The following is a 10,983-nucleotide window of genomic DNA, read 5'->3' as shown; positions in this document are numbered from 1 at the left end:
ATTTGCCAAATTGTGCTTTACTTTTTTGTGTGTCTGTCTTTCAGGTGAACATAAAAACAGTTTTGACTTTCTTTTTTGGGGACGGAGGAAGTATCAGGGATTGAACTCAGGGAAACTCAACCACGAAGCCACATCCCCAGTGGTGTTTTTTTGTATTTTATTTAGAGACAGGATCTCATTGAGTTGTTTAGTATCTTTTTTTTTTTTTTTTTCTGAGGCTGGTTTTGAACTCAACCCTCAGGGGTCCAGGAGCTACCTACTGGTTAGGAGCCACAGAGCCAATGGGATTATAGGCGTGCTCCACCGCACCATCTTACAAGAAACTTCTTCAATCTTTCATGTATATGTTCCTGTATCTGTTTCTCTCCTTCCTGCATCAACAATATCTTCCTCTTATCATGGTACAACTTTTCAACTAACTTGTCTCTGTTTTCTGTGAACATTCACTCACATCATAGCCAGTTTTAATTGCATCACTCTGGCTTCCACCCCATCACTCCACTGAAATTGCTCTGGCCAGAGTCACAGACCACTTACCTCTGGGTTCAAAGTCCGCTTTGTGGTTCTCAGTTCCCTGGGTCTTTCAGATGCCATGTGACATGCCCATTTCCCTTTCTTTAAATCATTTCTTAAGTTTGCTTCTATGCTACTCATTAATTTATTCAGGTATTTATTTGAGAAGCCTTGTTCTGGGAATAAGGAACAAAAGAGTGAAAAAGAAAGACTGGTGCTTTCTTCATGATCTGACCATTTATGATAACCAGAAAAGCAAACGTGGTTACAATAGAGTGTGTAAATGTGATAGAAAGGGAGACATTTGATTTTTCTTTTTTCTTCAAATAAGAAATTCTTCCAAGTTAAGAACTATTGTAGCAGCTACAAGGATTATGGCTTATCGATGACCCAAATTTCTGTAAGCAGAACACAGTCAATGTCCCAACAGCGTCTTGCGGGAGGGTGGCCAACTCCCTTCTGCTGTGTTAGTCATTGTTAGCCACACCAGGGAGTGATTTAACCCAGCTTACAGAAAAGTGATTGTTCTGCTACCCTCAGGGATGTGGTCAGTTAGTCACTAGTACCAGTTCTCCTTGCCTGGGGAATTCTACTCTCTCCATCCTCCCCCATAACAATTTTGGGTTCAGATGAGAGTGGCAGCAGAGCAACACCAATAATCCCTCACACTTCTTTCTCTTAGCTAGTGCAGTGCTAAACTCTGTTTCATGTTATCTCACTCAATCCTCCTCACCACCTGGAATTATTGGCTGCATTTTAGAGATGACAGAACTTAAGGAAGAGAAAGACATTTTCCAAGGGTCACTCAGAACTGGGTTTTGAACTCAACCGTTTGTCTTGAATTTGTGGATTCTGTTCCCAAAAGATGAAGGAGCAGAACTATACAATTCTATCCCACCTGGTCTGAAACATGGTCTCTTTTGTTGCTTCAAATACTGAGGTTCCATGAAAATCTGGAGAATGAACACAATCATCCTGGAAAGAGATAGATCCTAGGATATACAAGGTCCAAGAAACAGAATTTAGGATAAGAGAAGAGTGATTTCTTTGTTCCCTGGAAGGAACCTCATGATGACGGGGTTGGGAAGGCAGATGTGGTAGGAAACTCCACTGAGCTGTATGCTTATGAATGTGCTGGGAGAATGTGTTGATAAGCTAGTTCTTGCGACATGTCACATGTTTCTGGTGACTCTGTAGTTTTGACTATGGCAAATTAATTAGTGAAAGTGACTCACTTACTGCATACTATCCCTAACCTTTCAGGTTTTCACATAATCAGTGTTACAGTGTGAGTAAGATGAAGACTGAGGAATGGCCGACAGATTTAGCAGCATAGAGGTCGTGTAAGAGCATGATAAGAGCTTAAGTGACAGCCTGGTCTCTGCTCTGCTGTTTGCAACAAGTTTCAAGAGAAAGTCAGATGCTCTCTTGGGGGATGAAGCAGTACAATAGGGGCTGAAGTAGCTAAATGTGACATTTTCCAGGAAGATGGAGGAGTGAGCAGCAGCTCATGGAAGTAAGAAGACCTAAGGTCTAAGCCAGGCAGCTGGCTGAAATGGTGAACAATGAGCAGAATGAATTTGTGGAGTGAAAAACCCAACAGTCACATATGGTGAAGGCTGAGATCTTAAATTGGATGTTTAAAGTTAATATGATTTCATTGCTAGCCTTACATTGATGGGGTTTGGACATATGATTTACACATACAGATATTTAAAACTCAAACACTATCAATACTGAGAGAGTCTGAGATTCTCCTTCAGAGAAATCTCTCCATTTGGATTTAGTAAAGAGTTTATTCTACTAAAACTTCAGTAAGCCCAATTAGCAATCTGTGCTTTTTGTTTTCCTATGCATTAATATTCTTGTAGTTATGATAGAGATTTAAAACATTAAGTGAAAATATCTGTTGAGTATCCATCATGACCTAGTACTGCTCTAGGCAACGAGGATATAGGGGAGAATGAAACAGACAATACAAGGGTTGAAAAACAAGCAGTGCATACTATGCCAGGTCCTGATATGTGGTGTGAAAAAAATAACCTACTAAGTGCAAGGGGAATAACAAGCAGCATAAAAAGTAGGGGAAGGAAGACCTCCCAAGTAACGTGAACTTTGAGCACCAACATGAAATATGTAGGGAGCCACAATGTGGACATCTATGGGGAAGAGCATTTAACCAGGTGGAACAGCACATGTGCAAAACCAGGAGATGCTTCATTTCTTCAAGCTGTAGCAGAGACATGAGGTGGGTGAAGCAAAAAGAGGGAAAAGGAGGGAAGATAAAGTCAGAGAAATAGGGTTGTGGGCAGATCATTTCCAGTGCCTTGTAAGATTTTGACTTGTACTTGAACATGCAGGGGAGGAACAGGAGAGTTTTAAGGAGAGAAGGGATGTGAATCTAAAATTTAATTTGGTTACTAGTTACAATGTGAAGAGCCTCAGGGAGACCAGTTAGCAGGTTGTGTCAGGAACCCAGGTGACACAGGATACTGACTTGTTCTAATGCTGAGGTTAGTAAAAGAAGAATTTGATTCTGGGTGTATTTTGCTTGTGAATTGGAGGTAGGTTGTGAGAGAAATGGAGAAATGAAGTTGCTATTTATGGAATGAAAACGACTCATGAAGAAGAATGTTTGAGGGGAATTTTTAATGTTAGATTTTACATGTCTTTTGGACGTCCCGAGAGAGAGAGGGCCAGGAGACAGTTGGCATATTTCAGTCTGTAAAGGTACATGGCCTACATGAGACCATTACAAAGGCTATTACATGCCAGCTTCTGCTGCCAAAGCAAAATACCACAGACCAAGTACTTTAGGAAGAGAAATGTATTTTCGTTCAGTTCTGGTTGACTTGGTTCTTAGTGAGGTTCTTTCTTGATGCGTAGTTGGCTATTGCAGTCTCACATGGCAGAGAGAGATGTAGTTCTGTTCTCTTTTATTCATTTTATAAGTGCACTAATCCCATCATGGGGTCCCTATCCTTGTGACCTCCATTAAATCTAATTACCTCCCCCAAATCCCGCTTCCAAATACATTGGGGTAGTGCTTAAACATATGGATTTTGAGTGGGACACAATTCTGACCAAAGCAAGAGATAATGAAGAGAAGAGAACGGGTCTAACTCAACACTGAACCTGAAAGGAAAGTGACCACAACACTCAGAGTGACCAAGAGAGCTTTACTGCAGCAGTGCAAAAGAGGAGAGAGAGAGAGAGAGAGAGAGAGGGACCCAGCAGGAGGGAGTTTTTATAGCCCAAATCTAATGGGGTCTCTGGGTCTGTAAGCTGCCTTGTAGGTGTACAATGATTGGATCACACAGTAGTTGCTAAGGGTGTCATCTTCTGCCTTCAGAAAGATGGGGCAGGGGTCAGATATGGGTTTCTGTTGCAGCAGACCAGTGGGGGTCAAGTATTCAGCCTTGAGTGGGGTTGAGTGTTCAGACTTGACACAAACAGGTGATAAAGGACCAGACAGAGGGGGGTTTGAGTGCGTGGGTTATTCTGCAGACAACATAGTTCAGCCTGTCCTGCACCTAACAGAACCCATCACAGAAAGAGGGAAAATTGGGAGAAGGCAGAAAGGGATAAAGGGGGAGTTGTCAGCAGAACAGGAAGAGAACCAAGAGAGACCAGTGAACCAAACACGGGGCACTTTAAGTCATCAGTGTAGTAGTGTGACTAAGGTGAGGACTAGGAATGGCTGCTGTGCAATTGGTGGTGAGTGTAGGGAATGGAGGTTTTTATTCTTGATGGGCACGTTTCTCTAGCTTGATTATTATGGGCCAAAAATTGAATGGTGTTTCTAAAAATGAAATCCAGACACAGGAAGACTTGTTCTCAACTTCCATGGAGAACCAAATAAAAGCATAAGTGTCTCAGCCTTCCGAGATTGAAGGTATGCTTTCTCATGATCCAGAGTGGAAAACCGTCCCACTGCCCCTGGGGCAGCATGGCCCACACATCACGTGAGGCAGTCGTAGAATATTCTATTTCTTTTACCTTGTTTTTTGCTTGTTGCAAGTTCCCTTTCTTTTGGTGAGAGTTGGGATGTGATGATCTGAATTAAGCATTTCCATATCCAATTCCTAGATTCTGGGACACCAAATTTTACTTTTCCTCCTCAAAACCATATGAACTCCCAGAAGCTAATCAGAAGAGGCTCACCAAAGGCAAATGTCTCGTCAGTTACAGCATGGTCTGAAACAATTTATTTGAATGGAAATTTCAATTGCCTTTAGAGCAGAGTGGTCACATTAAGCAAATTTACAGTACAGTAAGTGGTATTTCCTGAGGTAACAGAGCTCCCATCTAATGGCCTCTTAGTGCAGCTCTTAGGAACCATAATGCTTTTTGTACACAAGCCTGCAAATGCCCGGTGCGTATTTTACCAAATAAGCCTCCTTGTGCACACAGGATTCTAGAAGTCTACAGCAGGCAGTTCAAACAAAATTGTATTTGCCTCTCTTCACCTTTCTCTAAGCTTATACCCCTGGGTTTTTGTTAACATTTAAAAAAAGATATTTAAAACTGCACTTCAGCCACCTTGTAAAATGAAAGAGTACATTGTACAGGCACCAAAGGTACACGTCAGTGCTTTTATCAAAGTCAGGGTCCTGCTCTGCGGTGCTAATTAGAACCATGTGTTGAAAATGCAAGACAGGATTTTCAGCTGTTCTTTAATTAAATGGAATAAAATAAGGACTAAACCTCACATTTCTTTATAAGACTAGGCTGCTGGAGCTGTTGTATTAGCCAGACTGATGGATGGCTACAAGTGGGGACGCTGGCACCTGTGTATGGTTCCCGGGATGTTGAGTTGTTTTCTTAAAGACATTCTCAATGATGCTATTATGTTTTCTAGACACGTTCATAGGAAGGCCTGGTTGCAAATGCTTCTAAGATAAGGAGATGAAAGGAAGTGATAGAAAACCTAATTATTTTTAAGTGCACTGGAAAATTGACTCACAAAACTTTTTTTTTATACATTCTCATAAAGTTCAGGTACTGCAAAAATCATTAGTGACGTGGTAAAAGTGCCTTCTCATGCACTTACCCACTAAAATTTGTGGAGAAATAATGGCAGATATGTCTGTCTACTTGAAAGAAAATGAAAAATATGGTCTCAGGTTTTCTGCTGAAATCTAAAAACAAAATATAATTTGATTTTTTTTTAAACAGTGTGATTTCTGCCACTTTTTATTTGAGGAAAAAGGATACTCACTCTATAGCTCTTAATTGTCCTGGGATCAAAATCCCAGGAAATAAAAAAGTTGGTTCACAATGTCTCCTTTCAGCATTTAAGCCCCCCTTTCATGATGCTTTATGTTAACCTTCATTGAATGGCACCAGTGCATTGAACTCCCCTCCCTCCCTGCCCCTGCAAGGAAGGATTGGATCCAGAACTGGTATCATTGCACAGAGTGCTGAAGTCTTAAGAAAGAAATCTGCTTCCAATACACAGTTGCACCTTCAGACTCCAGAAAGAGGCACAAGGAGAGTGAATTAATGATGACAGCTACAGCAATTACTCTGAAGGGATACACAAGTAGCATTTTCAGGAAATGAAGACGTCAAAGCAGGGCTGGGCAGAGTTCAAGAAAGGAAGTCAGTTCCACAGGAGTCTTAAAGCATTGCTAAAAATCACTCTTGAAGAAGTGAATGAAGCCCAAGGGATGAACAATAGAAAGAGGATTCCTCTGTGGTGGGCAGGTTAAGTGTCACTGTGCCAGCCAGTGTTGGAAAAGTTTAATCTGTGAGTTCTCCTTGATATGAAGAGGAGTTTGACAGTTCCCAACAGGCTGGAAATAGCACCAAGGAGTTATACAGCCTGCATAGAAATGGAGACCTCTGAGTACACATAGCCTGTGCTCACATTATCTTTCAAGTTCCTATTTGAAAGCACAGATCTAATCAGCTCACCTCCTTACTTCTCTTGAGATCTGACCACAGCTGTCATTTGGGCTATCTAAACGTTCAGGGACAAATTTCAAGACCTCCTAGTGAGTAGCCTGCTACCTTCTCAGCCTCATTATTTTCTCCTGCCACAAGGCACTGAAGATGCCATGCCCAATGTGCTGCATGCACCTCAGCCACGCGGCAATCCTGGAGTCAGTCCTGGATTTCAGCTCAAACTTTATCTCTCTCCTCACTCAGGTTTCCTTTGGCTCTAATCTCTATTCCTTCTACTTTCCCAGATGACTAAGAGCAGGCTGATTCCTCTTTGTGGCCCTTGAGCATGCTGGGCTCATCTCTTTTACAGTAGGCATCACACATTCTGATTGTCTATAAACATGGCTGCCTTCTTCCCTTGTCTAGACTTCCAAACACCTGGAAAGGAAAGGGTGGTGTTTTCATTTATATATCTCTTCTGCCCGACAGATGCTTGACACAAACTTTTCAGTAAATGCCTGATGAATGAATCAGCACACACTTACACACTGGGACTTGTGTTCTAACTACAGCTGAGAACTTTCTGTAAACTGAGGGCCCCATAACCTTGATTGTAGCTCAATTTCAAATTCTTGAAATGAATGAAATTAATAACACAAAGAAGAGTGAAAATGAACAAATATATTATATATATTATAAATACATATTAGGTTGCTATAAACCAAACACCTTTTGTTAACATTTGCTGAATGTAGGTGATGAAGGAAGTTACTGCTATCATGTCAATAGGCTAGGGCTATAATGGAAAAATCAATTTGTTTTAGTCAGCTTTTTTGCTGTGACCAAAATACCCCACAATAACAATTAGAGAAGTCAAAGTTTATTTGGCGCTCACAGTTTCAGATGTCTTGGTCCTTAGACAGCTGACTTCATTGTTCTGGCCCCAAGGTGAGGCAACACATCATGGGGGAAGGTCCAGTAGAGGAAAGCCACTCAGCTCCTGGCAGATCAGGAAGGAGGGGGTGGGAAGGAATGAGCCACAGAAAGAACAATCCTTCTAGGGCACAGCGCCAGAGCCTCACCTCCCCCGGCTATGTTTCAGGGGGGGGGGAGGTAAGCGTCCCCCCAGTGATCCCCCCAGTAAATCCTTTTGAAATAGGATGAACTGATTGGGTTATATCTCTCATAATCCCATCGTTTACATCTGAATATTCCTACATTAACAGGAGCTTTGGGGGCACACTTCACATCCAAACCATAACATAAACCAAGAGAGAAATGCTCTTCAGGAATGACAATATTTTATATAGAATTTTTCAAGAAAACACTAGTGTTACTATTATATTCTTCTTTCTCTCACTCTCTCTCTCTTCTTTTTCAAATGCCAGAACTCTTGAGGAATTTAAAATTCTTATTAAATACACATATTCCCCGGATGAGAAAATGTTGCATATGAAAGGCTGTCTGCCATAAATACACTGTGAGATTCTGAATCTAAGGAAAGAAAATCAGTTATAGCCAGTTTAGAACGTTCCAATTTTATCTTTCTGAATAAATAAATATGAATAAATAAGTCAGTAAGGGAATACATGATCATATTTAAAGCACTGGAATTGATTTTTTCTCTTGCCTAAACACCACTTAAACAATGTTTTGCTTTGGAGTTCTTCATATCTTACACTTGATGGAAAAATCTGCTGCTCTCCTGCTAGTCATATCACTTTTTGGGATAAATCAAGATCTTCAATGAAATCTTGCTTTTTCTGAAAGTTCATGCCATCTTTAACATTACATTTCATCTGTGGTGGGGGAAGAAAGCATTATTGAAACATTTAGCACTTTTCTATGCATAAAAACATATTACATGACTATTTGATAATAACAATGGATGCACAAAAGAACAAGATAGCTAAATTGCTCTCATGGAGAAAGCAATAGGGATGGGGAGAAAACAGGGGAGAAGGATGGACCCTTATGGAGATATAGTGAATATGGGAAAATATTATAGTAGAAAATCCAGAAGACTTTAAAGAATTGAGTTATGATAAAAATAAAGTATAAAGCTTTTGGGTTTCTTCGAGGAGAATAGCCTCTGTCTAACCCACATTGTCAATAAATTTTGCAACACACAGAAATGAGTGTTTTTGTCATAGAAATGAAAGAAAAAGAGAACAGATCCATGTTTGGGAGATGTGAGAAAGTACAAAGTAAGACTTCATAAAACATTTGTGAGACAGAGCACAGTTGAAACAGAAATTCAATGTACTATGAAAATGTACCCTATAAAAATTCATAAGAATCTTCAGAACTGCATCAGACTTAGAAAGACCAAGAATAGGGAGATTTATATAATAACTTTGAGAGAAAGAAAGAGGATAGATTGGTTTACCTAATAACCTATAAGTGTTATACATGACACTATGCAGATTCATCATGAGCTGATTTTACAGTGGAAAAGCAACAACCACAGAGCTTCCATACTTGCTTGATTCTCTGTGCACCAGGCATTGGGCTGCTTGCTGTGTTTTACTTTATTTCCAACTGAAGGTTGAGAAAGTAAGTTGCTCAGCATGGCTTCTACAGCAATCAACTATTCTCATGCTCACAGGACACTAGTGCAATCAACTAAACTGTCCTTCCAAAGGTTTCAGGGTGTTTCCTTAGCTCTAGCCTGCAGACTGAGTTCAGTTCTGATCTACAGGTCATCAGAGGCCTAGGAAGAGACAGCAGCTACCAGGATTATGTTCGCCTCATGGTAGAGATTAGATTTTCCCAAAGGGACAAGCAGAAGTATGAAATAGTTTTTTGCTACTAGGCTGAAAACTTGTTATTTTTATCCACATTTACTGGTCAAAGCATCAACAAATGGGGCAGTGAAGAGTGAATAATTACTGAGAATTGGCTCATCTTCCATAGAAATCTGATCACTCCTCCATAAACTTAGTTCCTCAGAGACATAGATCATATTGTATCTCTTTTGGGGGAGTGGAACAAAATTGTTTCCAATATTATTTCATAGGAACTTCTGGAAATTTTCACAATCCATCAAACTTGGACATACTTCTCCCATCCTCACTACCATCTTGTCCCAGTAATGTCTATAAATGTCATGAAGTTTCCACTCAGATCATATATATGACAGAGACAGAACACTGTAGTCCCTTGACCATTGGATAAGATTAAGTGAAAATTATATTTTGTATTCTTTTAAGGATTAGTATGTACATTTTCCTACCAATAATGGCCAACTTTGTAAAATCTCATATTTAAAAAAATTCATTTTTTCAGTACAGGGGATTGAATCCAGGCCTTGAGCATGCTAGGCAAGTGCTCTACTGCTGAACTACATCCCCAGCCTCTTTTTTTTTTTTTAATTTTGAGACAGGGTCTCACTGAGTTGCACAGGCTTGTCTCAAAATTGGGTTCTCCAGCCTCAGCCACCCAAATATCTGTGATTATAAGTGTGTACCATCACCACAGTTGGACCATATTTTTTTATTTATAAAACTTAAAGTACTTTGTTGCCAAAGATCACAGACATTCATACTATCACTAAAACTTGTCAGTGATTGGAAAACACATCAAATGTAGATAAATCTTTAGCTATTTGAAATGTCATTTTAATGAAATTTTTTATTGTTTTTTTATATATGACAGCAGAATGTGTTACAATTCATTCTATACTTATAGAAAACTTTTTTTTCATCTCTCTGGTTGTGTATAAAGTATATTCACACCAATTCGTGTCTTCATACATGTACTTTGGATAATGATGTTCATCACATTTCATCATCATTTCTAACCCCCTGCCCCACCCTTCCCCTCCCACCCCTCAAATATGAATGATAAAAGTGGGTTTATTTTCCTATAATATTGAAAAGTTTAATTATCTATGCAATCTAGATTAAAGCTCTCCTGAAATATTCTTTTAATGCTAGCATTAACTAGTGACAGACTTTAATTGACAATAATGAAAATGAATAGAAATCTTCTCTAGCCTACTTCCTTGTTAGACTGGTGTTTTCTTATTTTAAAGAGCCATTCAACTAATAAGACCTCAAAAAAAAGAGCAGTGATTCTTAAGGATATGTATGTCCTGGAGCTAGCTTCTGAAATATTTAAGTATCAAGGCCACTCTTGGTACTGGCTACTTAATCTTCCATAGTAATCTAATCACTCCACTGTAAACTTAGTTCCACAGAGACACATACCATATTACATATCTTATAGGGAGTGGAACAAATGTGTTTTCAATCTTATTCAGCAGGAATCTCCTCCATGGGTCACTTGTAGAAATGTGCTGTGTATTCATACATAGACAGTCTGAAGTCTGTGGGAGCAATGAACCCAAGCTATGCCTGGAACAGGAACAGGAAAAGAAAGCAAAGGATAAATGCTTCTCCTTTCTGTCCTTGAATCTATAGTTCTGAGAAATTCATTCTAAGGTTTCTCAGAAGATTCTGGTGGGATGGAGAGTGTGGCGTCCTTAGTGGTGGCCAACTTGATAAGGCATCCTTGCATTGGCTTCTTTTCCTTTCCTGTTTATTCCTGACTCACATTCTTGCTCCCTAGCGTTACATC

The sequence above is a fragment of the Urocitellus parryii genome, chromosome 1 (genome assembly GCF_045843805.1).
Source record: "Urocitellus parryii isolate mUroPar1 chromosome 1, mUroPar1.hap1, whole genome shotgun sequence".
NCBI classification, from domain to species: Eukaryota; Metazoa; Chordata; class Mammalia; order Rodentia; family Sciuridae; genus Urocitellus; species Urocitellus parryii.
The sequence above is the reverse complement of the archived record's forward strand: the minus strand, read 5'-3'. Positions refer to the sequence as shown.